This window comes from Mus caroli, chromosome 6 (assembly GCF_900094665.2).
Source record: "Mus caroli chromosome 6, CAROLI_EIJ_v1.1, whole genome shotgun sequence".
Taxonomy (NCBI): Eukaryota; Metazoa; Chordata; class Mammalia; order Rodentia; family Muridae; genus Mus; species Mus caroli.
Window position 1 is genome coordinate 143,582,314 of NC_034575.1, and position 12,357 is coordinate 143,594,670.

Sequence of the window (12,357 nt, forward strand, 5' to 3'; positions counted from 1 at the left end):
CACAGTACAGGAACACCCACGATACAAATGTCTCCCTCTGTTTACTGCTCAGTGTTTAAGATACTCTGTAATTTTAAGTCTTAAGTCAGGGACAGACAAACTTAGAAATAGAAAATAATTGATATCAAGTCCATTGATAGGCCACTTGGCCATAAAGACACTGAAATGACAAGGCACATAAATATGCCAGGATGCATAAATTGGCTTTCCTGTAACTCTCATCTGTGTTCTCTAGTGTGCTGTTACTCATCTCAGTTTGCCAAGATGTGGACAGTTTCTTCATTTTTGTAAAGATGTTGCTGAGCTTGTGAGTGCAGGTGTGTGTGTGTGTGTGTGTGTGTATGTGTGTATTGTGTGATGTAATATTAAACTGTAATTGTAAGAAATACTGACTTGTAAAATAATTGAACTTATTTTGTTTGAATATTCTTTGTAAAAATAAATGAGATTGAGATAAATAACATGCTAGTGGTGTTCTGAAGTTTTCCTCTGCCTGTTCTCAGTCATAGTTCGTCTTTTCCTCTTTCAATAAGGACCTGGCTGTACTTGCCGCAGAAGCAGGGGCCATGACTGACCACACTCCGGCTGCTTGCAAGGCTGGTGTTAGCTGGTGTTTGCTAAGTTCTTGTCAGTACTAATTATTTTTCTTTTCACCATGGGCTTTGCCTGTTAGGCAATCCCAGTATTCAAGGCTGGATTCTCTGCTTTTAGTTTAGATCTTCACCAGAGCCAAGAGGTTTTCTTTTGAGGGAATATCCATCCATTGTTTGTTTCAACATTTGAAAACTTGGAAGATATCACAGGCTGATTTAGTGGTCTTGTTGTCGTTTAGTTAGGTTTTTGTTTTGTTGTGTTTCCTCCTTTGGCTTTGTTTTGGGTTATCTAACTAATCTCTGATTCTAAGATCTAGTGCTTTGTTTTGTCTTTTAGGTAAGGATTTGCTTCTGTTGGGCCTGAGATCTTAAGATCTCCTAATAATCCCTCACTGCAGTCCTCATGTCTCAATTGTATTCTTTAGATGTCCTCTGAGCTAATCTGAAGGTTGTTACTCTGTCTTGTTACAGAGGACCTGGCAGAGGAGTCTGTTTAGATGCTGTAGTTGTCTACACGTGGAGATCTTGGGATGCCTCATGAACTGCAGAATCCTGGGTAGGCTTTTATCCTGAGTGAGCACACTGTTCTTGGGCAATTATAAAGTTTAACATCTCTGAACATTACCACAGTTTCTCTCTAGAGTCTGGGTTGCTTGTAAGAGAGTTGTTTGAGAGCAGCTCGATGTGTCTGTCCACATAACTCAGTGTGACAGTATCTTCTTCCTTTTAAATTCTGCACTATATTAGTGTCCATCCTATTGTACTGAGGTCAAGGTCCCGCAGCAGAGGAAAATCCCAGCCGGATGGAATTTACCAGAATGCTAGAGACACCTCATGAACACACTGCCCCAGGTGCTTTCTGTGGACTCCGTGCTAGAGAGCTGTCCTTGCTGTAGGGCTCACACACCCAGGACACCACCTTGCTTCATGAGCTGCTGAACAGGTCAGAAAGCAGAGCCTCCCCTGTCTTCACCAGGGTTCCTTTGCCAGAACTTCACCTGTTGAACCATCCACAAAAATATTTAGGAGCCTGGACCTAATTTCATAGAAGAGGCAAGAGGGTGAAGTCGGAGCACAGAAAGCAGTGTCCACTACTAAACACAGCCCAGATGGTTCATGATGCAGAGACCTTCACTCTGATCTCATTGCTGTTGACGCATCTGTAAAGGGCGTGCACATTGCTAAACTGTGGTTTACTCTGGATCTAAGGAACGTACTAATGCTTTCCAGTTGGAGTGTGTCTGTAGACTTGAGACTGCACCTTGGAGAAGAACCTTGTTACAAACAAACAGATCTTGCTAACACACAAAGGAACACAGGATTAAAGAGAAGGTGGCTCAGCGAGGGAATTTCTTTTTACCAAGAAGAGTGCAACAAGCCCCAGGGTATGCTAACACACAGGACAGGAAGCGCACTTTGTTTTATTTTAACCCAGAGAGTAACTGTCTTTACCCACTGGCTGGGGTCCAACCTCAGTCTCTTGCAATTATCTCATTTTTAATGACTCAAGTAAAGCAAATGAAGGATGGAAAGAAAGAGGTCGACCATGTAAGTCGCTTATGTGCCTTTGTGTAAGCAGAAGTTTTACTGACTGGGGATTAAAACATTTGCATAAGAGTTTTACAAGGTGGGGGAGATAAAAAGATTGGAATTCCTATCATAAACAAAAGTATAGTGTTTGAGAGAAAAGAATAATATTTAATATTTCTTACAACTTTTTATTCTTTTAAATGTTTATGTTTTAAAGGCATTATATTATTTCATCCTGTTATTTGTGGTAGTTATTAAAGCAAAATCATAAATACCACACAAGCCTCAGGAATGGGCATGGCCAAGCTGGGACTTCATTCTTGGTGAAATAGAAGCAGCTCTAGAGATTGTTCACCTTTAGGAAATGTGTCTTTTAATTTAAAAATAATTAAACGTATGTGAGTGTATGGAGTTAAAAAATCCTACTATAACATCTCTTACTAGAAGAAATAAAATCGAGGCTGGAGAGATGGTCAGCTGTAGAAGCACTTAGCTCTTCTTCCAGAGGACCCCAGTTCAGCTCCTAGCACCCACACCAACTTCAGCTTCAGGGATCCAATGCCTGCAGCTTCCTAAGGCTCCTGCACTCACTCACATGCATGTGTCTATGCATGGCACACATGCACATAATAAAAATAAAAAACAAAACAGCAAAAACTGAAAAAACCTGTAAGTCGTGTGCTAAAATATAATAAAACCAAAACCATTTGGTAAGACCAAATATATTTCTTCTTTACTGGGAGTAGAAGTCAAACAGTGTATCTATCTTTAATGTCTTAGTAAAACTTGGAATCACAGAAAGATTACACCGCTCAGCAGGATGTGGCTGTGGCTGGCTCCAGCTATTATTCTGATGGCCCATGCCTCTCTGAAGAAACCAGGCCTTGGGTGGACACTGGGTCAAGCCTAGGTGGCAACCTGCCTACCAGAAGGCTCTTCCAGTGCACTAGCAGGCTGAGCATGGCCCCCGTTCAGATGACTGCCTTTGACCTCCTTGCAGACAGTTCAGTCTTTTAAAATATGGCTTCATGAGTGGCTTGAGCTGCCTGCCCCAGTTTTCCCGAAGCCTTTTTCCTCTCCGGGCCTTTCACCTGCACCCTGGCAGATTTAGGCCTGCCATGCATGAGGCAAGGGAGGGAGAAAGAGGAAGGATCGAGCTGCCACTGGAAAACAGGGTGTAGAAAATCCCAAGTGATCCACTGCCAGACTGCTGTTACATACAGATCAGGACCCTACTGAGGAACCATCACAGAATAAATTTAAAATGTTTGCATAAAGCACTATGAAAAAGAATAAAATGATTAGGGATGTATTTCCACAAAAATTATAGAAGCTAGACAGAAAATGCCATTAAACATTATTGGAACAAACTAAGGCCTAATAAGGACAGAGCATGGTGTCCCTGTGCAAAAGAAAGAAGGTGGCCTAATTCTCACCTCATCGACTGAATGGAAGTAATAACAGATTTAAAGTAAAGAAGAAAAATAAAAACCTCTTCAGCTAAGGTGTGAATCCTCGGGAACCAGATAGCAGCTCCTTGTATATAACACTAAGTTCTAGAGCAACTTAAGAATACACTAGATATCAGAAATAAACTTGGGTGCCATCAAAAAAGGGACAAGAAACTCTTCTGAAATGGAAAATATTTGCAAATAGTTTATTTGATAAAGGACTTATTTCTTACAACCAGTTAGTTTTTAAAAACAGTTAGCTCAAGACTAATTGCTCAAGCAGAAGACTTGGAGTGATCACTTCTTTAGAGACAGATGTTTGACATTGCTTCTCAAGGAAGTGTAAAACAAAACCAGAGTAAACTACCTATAATTTAAAAAAAAAAAAAAAAAAGGCAAGCCGGGTAGTGGTGGTGCACGCCTTTAATCCCAGCACTTGGGAGGCAGAGGCAGGTGGATTTCTGAGTTCGAGGCCAGTCTGGTCTACAGAGTGAGTTCCAGGACAGCCAGGGCTACACAGAGAAACCCTGTCTTGAAAAACAACAAAAAATAAACAAACAAAAAACAAGAGCAGACACTCACTATGATACAACGATAAACTAATGAAAACCATCATCACCACTGATAGGCACATAGAAGTGACTCAGCCACTTTGTAAAACAGTCTGACAGTTCCTCAGTGTGGGAGTGTAAGGCCCTGCCGTGCTCCTGACTGTGTCCAAGTGCAGCACACAGTCCCATGTAAAACTGCACAGAGGTGCTCCTGACAGCCACACAGTGCCAGTGTGGAACACTTAGTGGTGAATGGGAACAGGATTTCTATGTGTTGTAGCACAGACGAACATGGCAAGTGTTGAGCCAAGTCACAGAAGCTGGTCACGGAAAGCACATGCTGGTAGATCTGTTTCCATCCGGATGGCCCTTATGACACAGGAGGCAGTGCAGCACTGTGAGCTATTATTGCTAAGATGGAGATGAATCAAGTTGTATGTTTTAAAATGTTTCAGCCCCTACTTCATCCCACTACCCCCAAATTCAGCAGGTTGTGGCTATTTTCACCTTTGCAAAGCCTCGTTTAGGGCTGTCATGGCAAGTGGCGAGAGGGTATTAATAGGTTTGAGGCTTTGGGGCCCAGGGAATGAGGACAGTCCCAAACTGATTGTGGCAATTGTTACACAATCAACGTATGCTGATTACATGAAATGTTAGTGAACCTGAGGAACTGTTAATGAGACAACTAGATAATGCAGACAATTTACCGCGCTACACTTTAAGCAAGAAAGACTGAAGGGCTGCAGACCCCCAAGGAGGATCCTGGGACACGAACAAACATTGGTTATGTTTTTAGGATTCACAGCTTAAGCCCACTTAAATGACTAACTTGCCAGTTAGGAGTTCAGACCTTCACAGATAAGAGGCTGCTGCTGAGGGTTCTGATGGCCTTGGAGCAGAGAACTTCCTGGAAATCAGATTTATAAGTCATTAATTATTAGTAAAAATCTAACTTTTATCAAGGACCTATTGTACATTAATTAGGGTTTATCAGCCACATCCCTATCAGCGACCACATCCCTAGTAGTGGATGCCACCAGAAAGGACAGAGGGTAGGTAGACCTGGCAATTCAGTAGACATGCCTAACCCTTGAGGGAGCATCCTCAAGTGGAGGCTGGGGAGGACCAGACAGATGGGAGAAGGCATAGGAGGAGGGATGAGCAGTCAGGACAGAAGAGCACAGAGGAGAGGCCAGAACATTGATGCTGTGGGGTCATCCCAGGAGGAAGGTACTTCAGGAAACGTGAGGAAAGGGGACACAGGAGGCACAGCCTGCAGTACACAGTTCTTGGTGACACTGTCAGCTGTGTTATCTGAGGAGAGATGGAGATAAATTATGAGGCAGAACTGTCGATGGGAATTGTGTGTTTAAAGTGTTTTGTGCTGCACTCTGCTCCATTCCCCACAGTCAGCAATGATTTTATTTCCTCAAAGCCTCTCCTATTTTCTGGATGTTTTCAGTGAACATACTTTACTTTTGCAGTAGAGGAAGTTGTTTTAGGAATCCAAGGTTACGCTGATGTGCCATACCCTTGTCAATGTCCCGGATACAATACTCCAAACATGGCTTCATGAAGAAAGGGCTCACTCTCTATCACACTCCTTCTTTATGTTTTTGTGGTGAAGCACGGAACTGTTGTCAGGGTTTAGCCCCTTGCTAACCACGGCGTCTTTCCTGAATTGTTCCTTGTCATCGAGAAGCACCGTGGATCGTCCTTGAGCTTCCTGCTCGCGGCCAGATCTAGGCCTCCCCTGAATCAGTGCAGTAGACTTGTCTCACCCTTCGTAAGATGGGTGGAATATTTGGTTGAAGGCGCAGTGATAGACTAAGCTGGCTTTTGTTTTGCTTTGGTTTGGTTTTGAGATGGGGTTTAGCTATTCAACTCAGGCTGCCTTCAGAAATGTGAATTGTCTCAGCTTACATCCCACACTGCTGTGCTCTGAATCACACCACCAGTGCCCACCATTGCCCACCAGTGCCCACCAGTGCCCACCAGTGCAGGCTCTTCCTTCTATTTGGTTTCATATATGTGGAGCCCTGAAGTAGCCCTGACTACTTCACACTTCTATGAAGCAATAGAAAACATCACTGCAGTCTTTAGCTGAGGAATGCCTGGGAGTGGCCATATTTATACAGTAAGAACTCTGGATAGCCCTTCCAGCTCTGCCTTACAATCTTACCAGCTTGGTAGCTATTCCACAGATCTATTGCCAGGGAAATATTCCACAGTCTCTCCTCTGCCCTCAGTGATGGACTGAACTCTGCCTGTGGTAAGGGGTGGGGCTATCTACCCTCACATCTTTCTTTCATTCCTCTAACCAGCGGCGGAAGAGCCTTGCCAGTGCTCTTGCATCTTTCTAATAGGGAAGAGTGACCTCTGGTGGCTAAAACCATAAGCCCCAAAGTAATGAGAAAGCTCAGGTCACCTCTGCTTAATGTCCCCTCACTTCAGACTGTGTCAGGCACACATTCCACATCCATGAACGTCTCTGGCTACATGTTTACAGGCTGTATCTCTTGTTACTACCACACATGCCGTGCATGCATAGTCCACCTTAACTCCAGACCCCAGATAGTATTCAGCTGGCACTCCTGTTGAGTAATAAAACCTTAAACCTCACTAACTTAACATGTCTGTTGGTTTGTTTGTTTTACCTGTTGGCTAGAGAGCTACACTGTCTGATTCATACTCCTGCTGCTGCCTGTCTGCCCCAGCTGTCTGGCAGGTACCGGGCGGCGTCCTCAGCTTGGTTGGTCTGCCATTAATGCAGCCTGGTTGTCTGGCAGTTGTGGGCTCATATCAGCCTTTCAATGTCTAATTTCTTGTGGCTCACTTTTTAAATGAGTGGTGTTAGTAACTTACAAGGAGGCCCAGACTGCTGAAAACAGAGATGAAAATAAATTCAAGCAGCAACAAAGTAAAGGGCAGCATTGCCTGTGGGTTACAGATTATCCTATAGAATGTGTGAATGGCTCATCCTTTTGTGAGAATGAAGGTCAGTGGTATGGGTGATTTAATGTGGTGGTTTATACTTAATGTTAAAATCATTCTTAGTTTTTCCCTATGATTAAAAGACTGTCTTATTCAAAAGATGAGAAAAACATCTTTGATTAAAAGCCACGGGGTCTAAGACATTTCTGTGGAAATATAAATCCACATTGTTTCCATTTCACAGTCCTAGAGGGGGACTCAGGGCCCGCATGCTTACACTTTATTTCTGTTTTAAGAAAGCTCTAGCAGGGTTCAGGAACTGGCTTTTAAAATTTACCAGTCTAGGTAAGATACAGCATTGGGTGTTTCTCACACACAGGTTGTCTGTGCAGACTGCGACTCTCATGGGACAGTGCTGACCCCAGGCTGTCACTGAGAAACAGAAACTCCCATGGTACCTGCTTCCAATAGAATAGCATCATTTGAGTGAGAAATATTTCTTTTAAAAGCTAGTGGTGATTCTGAATTTGAATTTCCTCTAAAATTCAGTTCCAGTAGGTAAGTAGCTCTGGAGTTGAGCCTGGAACAAAACCTCAAGAGTTCATTTCATCCTCATGAAGCATGGGTGGTTATCAGGATCAGCTGTGTATCATAAAATACAACCAAAGATTACCACAAAAAGGTGGCCATCCAAGACGCCAGGACATACTTACTATGTTATTGGACCATTAACCACTCCTCTGATACCTAAGACATATTAACTTCGTAAGTGTGTTTTCAGTATTTTAATAGTGTTTTGTAGAAATACAGTATTTCAGTGCCCTTTTGTCACCTAATAGAGAAAGACTGCAGTTTCCGGTGCGGCCAGAAGAGGGCGCCAGTCTCCTGCTACTGGAGTTAGAGGCAGTGTGAGACACAGAGCATGGGTGCTGGGAACCAAAGGATTCTCTGAAGAGCAGCAAGTATCCTTAACCACCGAGCCATGGCTCCAGCTCCTCCCTCCTCCGAGTGTCTGTATAAAGGTTCAGTGCGACAGAAGTGATCTGTAAGGTGCCAGGATGAGAGAGCAATAGTGTCAGATACATCACAGAGGCAACAGCAGCTATAATTGTGTACAGGTAATGCAATTTAGAACCTTGATGTTGCCAGGAAGGATGGTCAGAGGTGTTGTAAACTAAAAGACAGTCTGCAGGTACCTACCCAGTGAGAATGAGAGGTCAGATATGGGGTGGGAAAACTTCAACAAGTACAGAGTACTTCACTTCAGCAGCAGCCACAAGCCTGAGTTCAAAAGGGTTTGGAGTTCTTGAAACGTTCTTACTCAGCAATATTGAGAAACCCTGGGGATGCGCTTTGGGACCTTCACCTGCCTTACGCACCTTCCCCTAAACATTCCTTATGGGCCTCATGCGTGTAATCACATGCAAGTTGTTTTTAGTGAGACATGTTTCTCTGTTTAATTTAAATACCTTGGTCCTGTGTGAGCAGCCATAGGAAGTTTGTGATGGAGCCTTCTCATGTCATGGGAAAAGAGTGACCAACACACAGTTTTAGGATATTTGGACATTTTATATGTGGAAACCATCTAGATGAAGTTTTCCAGTCCATTGCTTCTTTGTAATGCCCTTCTTCTGGCACAATATCTGGCTGTATCAGTCTGAGCATCCTTTCTTGTGAAGGTGTCTGACATAGCCTCTGGCTCTATCAGTCTGAGCATCCCTTGTGATGGTGTGCTCATTGTCATGTGCTGACTTCTAAAGTCTTTCAGGAAGTTTGATATTGTGTATGTTATCTTTCATAAAAGAAAGTAGGAGAAATTTGGGTTATTGCTGTACCTGAGGACTATTAAGTCTGCATCAGGTACATTTATAGAAGATTGTTGAAAATCGTGCAGGAAGGAAGTGTTCATACAAAACAAGCTGCTTGCATTGAGTGTGTCCCAAGGCCAGGGTCTGGGACTCTTGGTACTTTTCTGTGACTGTCTAAATGTTCTCAGATACATAATTTTTAGAAAGGAAAATAATTTAAAAAATGGAAATTTCTACATTTATGTGCAGCAAAGACTCAAACATTTCCTTCCCTAGCAGGTCTTATTTTTATTTCCATTTGTTTGTTTTTGAGACACTAGAGTCTCTCTGTGTAGCCCTGGTTGTCCACTACAGAGTGAATTCAGAGATCCCCCTGCTTCTGACACTCAAGTGCTGGAACTAAAAGCAGGAGCCACCTGACCCTGCTTCCCAGCAGTTTTTAGTGTACTTTTTCCTGCTAGTCATAGCCTCAGAAACTTTTAATCCATAAAACATAGAGACTTACTACAATTGATAGAGCTAGATGAACCAACCCATCAGCACCCAATCCCTTTGCCCTTCTCTGCTTATTCCAAGCAGGCTCCACATGGGAACGTCAGCTGAGGAATTCTGTTAATGTTTGAGATGCCTGGAGTACCAGCATAATCTGACAGCATACGAACACTCTTTGGCCATGCTCCAAAACCAATGATTACGCGTCTAACATTAATCCTATGTGTCTGCAGAAGCTGTTAGAGCAAACATCTAGATTCCTGTACTACCAAGGCTGAGATATCACATACCGAGTTAAAAGAAAAAGCTGCAGAGCTGCACCACAGAGACCCGGTTGTGTATGGTTTTCCTTTAAAGAAGCTAAATATGTGAACTATGTCAGCTGTCCTTCAATTGTAACTTTCCCAAGATAAAAATTAAATATGCTTTAAATGTTGCTGAAGAGTTTAGACATTGCATGCTTTTGTTACTGTGACAAAATGCCCAGATAAACATTTACAAAGAAGCAATCTGTACTTAGGGATAACTTTGCAGGTTGCATTCCTGATGCGCTGCTTGCTGTGGCCTGTGGAGGCAGAGCACAGACGTGGTAGGAGCTTGAAGCAGCCAGGAAGCAGAGAAAGCATGCTGGCTGGCAGCGCTCGCTCCTTCCACTTCGGGCTGTCCTTCTGTCCAGGCTCCCAGGCCACTGACTGATGCCATCCACATTCAGGGTCTGTCTTAACCCTTCATGCTGTCCAGTATTCCAATCATCTCTAATCATATCCTTAAAAATACACTCAGACATTTCTAGATCCAGCCAAGACTTATCCTTATTACACTGGAGGCTTTGTAATAAATTGGGTTTTATTAATTGGAGACAAATTTCATATCTAAATGCTGTGGCCCAGCCTCAGGCCATTACAGAAACAGTGTGTGGTGCTGCTCCTTTGGCTTAGATAATTTGGAAGGACTTCATCCAGGAGTTTTAATTATTCTTATGTTAAACAACCTATTGTCTGTCCACTGTGTTAAATCAGCGCTGTTGGCTGGTGGTTTTCAAGGACTCTTCTACCGACTTAAACTTTTTTTTTGTTTTGTTTTGTTTTGGTTTTTGGTTTTTCAAGACAGGGTTTCTCGGTAGCCCTGGCTGTCCTGGAGTCCTGGAACTCACTCTGTAGACCAGGCTGGCCTGGAACTCAGAAATATGCCTGCCTCTGCCTTCCAAGTGCTGGGATTAAAGGCGTGCACCACCACGCCCGGCTTAAACATTTTTTTAAGACAAGGTCTCACTGTGTATCTGTGAGACCCTGTTCTAGGACCATGGCAGTCCCAGAACTGTCTGTAGACAAATGGCCTTGAACTTGTAGAGATGTGTCTGCTTCTGCCTCTTGAGTGCTTCCATTAAGTGAGTGTGCTACCACGGTTGGCACAACAGCGCCTGTGATACAAGTTTTCATTCAACATTCTACCCTGTTACTCTGAAGGAAACAACCCTGACCTGGAGACAAAGGTTTGGCTTTGTGTTATCTTCATATTTAATTCAGAAGAGGGTTTATTTAAATACACTTATAACTAATAGTTCAATTTAGAGAAATCAGGTGATCTACCTATTTTATTAAATGATTATAGAAAGAATGTGTTTGTCACTTGTATCTTCATGACATAGCAACATCACAGAATGTCTGAGTGTCTGACCTTGTGGTGGTGTAATTAGCAGAGTTCATGAGTCAGGTCATTGATTGAAAGTCAGATCCTGCCAGGTGGAGATGGATGAATCCCAGCATTCTGAAGGCAGAGCAGATATATCTCTGAGTTCGAGGCCAGCCTAGACTACAGAGCAAGTTCCAGGACACCTAGGGCTACACAAAGAAGCCATTTTGAAAACCCCAAAAAGAAAAAAGAGAGAGTAAGAGGATGAGTGGGAAGGAAAAGGGATGGAGGGAAGGAGGAAAGGAAGGGAGGGAGGGAGGGAGGGAGGAAGGAAGGAAAGTTAGCTTCTAAGCGTCTCTGATCTGCTTGAACATTCATGTGCTTACTCAAAACAGACTGTATTTTATTTCGTTGGTATTCTGTTTGGGCTTCTTTAATTCTTACTATAAGGTAGTAGATGTTAGCTGTCCCCAGCCCCCAGAGTCCATTTATAAAGGCCAGATCTCTGGAGGGGGCTGTAGGCCGTGAGGTACAGGTGCTCCCGCTCTGTCCCCTTGCATCATCAGCATCTGCCACAGATGGGCAGAAGCACTGGGTTTGCCAAGTCACATGATGGAATCATTAAAGCCATAGCCTGCTCTCTGTATGGTTAATTATCTTGGTATTCTGGAGTGGAGTGGGAGGCTAACGGTTGTTTTCATAATGTAAATATGTTGTTACTCTTGGTTTCATTTTTTGCTCTGTGTGTGTGTGTGTTGTGACTTGCATGTGTGTATAGCTGCACACTCACTGGGTGTCCTGTCTGTCACTGTCTTATTCCTTTGAGACACAGTCTGTCACTGAGCTTGGAGCTAGCTGGTGACAAGCAAGCTCCGCAGCCACACTACCCTGTGCACCCCACTGGAGTTATAGGCACGAATGGCCACGACAGGCCTCTGTAAGGGGCTAGGGATTCCCATGTTGGCACAGTGAGTGCTCTTACACACCCAGCCCCCAGCTCCAGTAGTCTTGGTGTTTAAAAAAGAAATTGGAAAATTGTTGTGTCCTACTATAACATTTCTGACTAGTAGCTAAACATAAATAACTGTTTCTTTGCATTTGAGCCCAAAATGTGACCAATTTAATTTTCCCAGATGCTCTGCCAGTGCTGAGTATATTTGGAAAATAGGTTAGCATCCCCGAGGGAGATGACAGGGTGTGTGGTGACCTCTTATCTATAGGAGGAGATGCCTGTTGGCCTGAAGTTCCCTGAAGAGCAAAAGGCAAGAAAAGGAGGAAATGGCTTTTTACTGTTGGACTTGTGCGGGGCGGTGGTGGGGGTGGGGCAGGGGGTAGTAGGAAGCTTCTACAGCACTTCAGGGGCCAG

General features: G+C 43.5%; 2 protein-coding genes across 2 annotated transcripts in view; one reads left to right on the plus strand and one right to left on the minus strand.

Annotated features, from left to right (window-relative positions):
• Positions 1-12,357, plus strand: part of Rassf8 (Ras association domain family member 8) — a 71,634-nt gene that overhangs the window by 37,730 nt on the left and 21,547 nt on the right. The window lies entirely within an intron of this gene.
• Bhlhe41 (basic helix-loop-helix family member e41) overlaps positions 8,070-12,357 on the minus strand; it is a 64,657-nt gene continuing 60,369 nt past the window's right edge. The window contains exon 6 of the transcript XR_003836908.1: positions 8,070-8,102. The gene's annotated coding sequence lies outside the window, so the exon portion shown is untranslated. The remainder of the gene's footprint in view (positions 8,103-12,357) is intronic.